Genomic DNA, 3,244 nt, shown 5'->3' on the forward strand with positions numbered 1-3,244 from the left:
TTTGAACCTGCCACCTCCGGCATATGGGGCCGGCGCCCTACTCATTGAGCCACAGGCGCCGCTAAAACTGAATATTTTTTTTTTTTTTGTAGAGACAGAGTTTCACTTTATGGCCCTCGGTAGAGTGCCGTGGCCTCACACAGCTCACAGCAACTTCCAACTCCTGGGCTTAGGCGATTCTCCTGCCTCAGCCTCCGGAGTAGCTGGGACTACAGGCGCCCGCCACAACGCCCGGCTATTTTTTTGTTGCAGTTTGGCCGGGGCCGGGTTTTGAACCCGCCACCCTCGGTATACGGGGCCGGCGCCCTGCTCACTGAGCCACAGGCGCCACCCTGCATATTTTTTTTCTTTCTTTTTTTTTTTTTTTTTTGTAGAGACAGAGTCTCACTGTACCGCCCTCGGGTAGAGTGCCGTGGCGTCACACGGCTCACAGCAACTTCTAACTCTTGGGCTTACGCGATTCTCCTGCCTCAGCCTCCAGAGCAGCTGGGACTACAGGCGCCCACCACAACGCCCGGCTATTTTTTTGTTGTTGTTGCAGTTTAGCCCGGGCTGGGTTTGAACCTGCCACCCTCGGCATATGGGCCTGTGCCCTACTCACTGAGCCACAGGCACCGCCCCGTATTTTATTTTTCTATTTATTGAGTTAAAGTTTGGTAAATGTCATCTGACTAGGAGGAACGGCATCGGAGAAAGGGATGAGCTACTCTTGAGGCTCAACCATGTGAAGGATGTGGTTCTCCAATTCCCAAGCCCTCTTGAGCTTCTTTTGACAGTTTTAGGACAACTACTTGCCTACCACCTTCTAACATCCACTGCCTCTTTTCTTTCTTTCTTTTTTTTTAGAGACAGAGTCTTACTTTGTCTTACTTTGTCGCCCTTGGTACAGTGCTATGGCATCACAGCTCACAGCAACCTCCAGCTCTGGGGCCTAGGCAATTCTCTTGCCTCAGCCTCCAGAGTAGCTGGGACTACAGGCGCCCACCACAATGCCTGGCTATTTTTTTGTTGTTGTTGCAGTTTGACTGGGGCCAGGTTTGAACCCGCTACCCTCGGCATATGGGGCCGGTGCCTTACTCACTGAGCCACAGGTGCCGCCTCTTTTCTTTTCTTTTCTTTTTTTTTTTTTTTTGTAGAGACAGAGTCTCACTGTACCGCCCTCGGGTAAAGTGCCGTGGCGTCACACGGCTCACAGCAACCTCCAGCTCTTGGGCTTACGTGATTCTCTTGCCTCAGCCTCCCGAGCAGCTGGGACTACAGGCGCCCGCCACAACGCCCGGCTATTTTTTAGTTGCAGTTTGTCCGGGGCTGGGTTTGAACCCACCACCCTCGGTATATGGGGCCGGCGCCCTACTCACTGAGCCACAGGCGCCGCCCTCTTTTCTTTTCTTTTCTTGTGTCCTTTCTTTTCCTTTCCTTTTCTTTCCTTTCCTCTTCCTTTTCTTTTCTTTTTTTTTTTTTTTTTTTTTTTCTGTATTTTGAGACAAGATCCAGTTCTGTTGCCCAGGTTACAGTGGTAAAATTATAGCTCACTACAGTCTAGAACTTCTGGGCTCAAGTGATCCTCCTGCCTCAGCCTCCCAAGTAGCTAGGACCACAGATGTGTGCCACCACACCTGGCTTCAGCTATTTTTCTAGGCACAAGTTACAACAGTTTTTCAGGTTTAGGGAACCCCTGTGAAACTATTGCCATTTTCTGTGTTTTTCCTTTTCCCCACATAAATCCTTAAAGATTTTTCTACTGGGATAAATATTTAGTTCCACCCTCTTTGATCAAGATGAAATCAAAATTTTTAGAAAAATAGTTCAAGAACAACACTGAATTTGCTCACCTTTTCTGAGAACAATATGTTGGTTTAACAGCAATGTGCAAAAATCTTTAGGATTAAAAGAAGTGAAGAAGAGTTTGGCTAAAGTGGAATTGACTTTACTTCTCTTTGTTATCACTGAATTGTACTGATATTACCAAACTGTTCATAACAACATAAATAAGTTGATTCAAACATATTCTGAGTAAAATGTGCCCAAATCATTTGTATAAATGCCATGAAACTACACATAGTAGCTTTGCTCAGTGGCAATATCATAGTCAATGAGCTTTATCCGAGGCGCAATTTATTGCTAATTGAAAAATTTGCCCAATACCCTGCCATGACAACTTGAAATGTAGTCGGCATTGGCAATTTTTGAATTATTTAAAAAAATAATGAAACTACACATAGTATTGGAAATATGATATAATGTTTATTATTGTATATAATGACATATACAATATATAATATAATGTCATTATTATGGTAGACACAGAGCCATGGATTATAAACCAATAACAGAAGAGAAAGTCAGAATTGAGGGATGACAAGATGCTAAGGAACAAAAAAGTCAATAATGTGTCAATTTCTTAAGCCTTCACATTTTTTTAGGCATCTTGAGATGGTTCAGCCATAATGATAGATTAATTTACTAAGAATGTGCCAGCTTGGGCCACTCTGCAGACTTTCCAGTAGGGCTGCAGCCAACAGCTGTAACCTCATCTATGGTTCACTGGTAAAGTAACCGATAGAGGTTACACAGATCACCTAAGGTTTCACACTGTGAGTAAAGGATTCGAACCAAGTAGATTTGTTTTTCAGGGTTTTCCTCTCCAGAGACTAAAAAGTTTGAACATAGAATAAATAAAACACATAAACCTCACAAGGTAAAGGATTTTGGTAAAAGTACAGCTTTTAGGGGTAGAAAGTACAGCCTTTTTTGCTTTTTTCCCAGCAAAATCAGTCTCTTCTCCCACCATGAATTTTTATCCTGGTGAAATCATATTTAAAATTATATCAATTGGGTGAGGCATTGTGGCTCATGCCTGTAATCTTAGCACTCTGAGAGGCTGGCGTAAGTGGATTGTTTGAGCTCACATGTTCGAGACCAGCCTGAGCAAGAGTGAGACCCTGTCTCTAAAAATAGCCGGGCATTGTGGCAGGGACCTATAGTCCCAGATACTTGGGAGGCTCTGGCAAGAGTATCACTTGAGCTCAAGAGTTTGAGATTGCTGTGAGCTGTGACACCACAGCCTCTACCTGGGCGATAAAAAAAAAAAAAAATAATAATATCAATATCAGTCCTAAAAGGTTAAAAAAAAGGTAAAAACACATGAACAAAAAATGGGGGTTGAGGGGCAGAGAGAGCCCACCTATTTCTTTTTTTTCTTCTTCAATTGTACAGGCAGTTCATGATGTAAAAAACACAAGCT

General features: G+C 43.6%; 1 non-coding gene across 1 annotated transcript; it reads left to right on the plus strand.

Annotated features, from left to right (window-relative positions):
* Positions 1 to 2,063: 2,063 nt before the first annotated feature.
* LOC128574426 (U4 spliceosomal RNA) lies at positions 2,064 to 2,205 on the plus strand. Its single transcript, XR_008376780.1, has one exon. It is a non-coding gene; the product is annotated as a U4 spliceosomal RNA (small nuclear RNA).
* Positions 2,206 to 3,244: the final 1,039 nt, after the last annotated feature.

Source organism: Nycticebus coucang, chromosome 21 (genome assembly GCF_027406575.1).
Source record: "Nycticebus coucang isolate mNycCou1 chromosome 21, mNycCou1.pri, whole genome shotgun sequence".
NCBI classification, from domain to species: domain Eukaryota; kingdom Metazoa; phylum Chordata; class Mammalia; order Primates; family Lorisidae; genus Nycticebus; species Nycticebus coucang.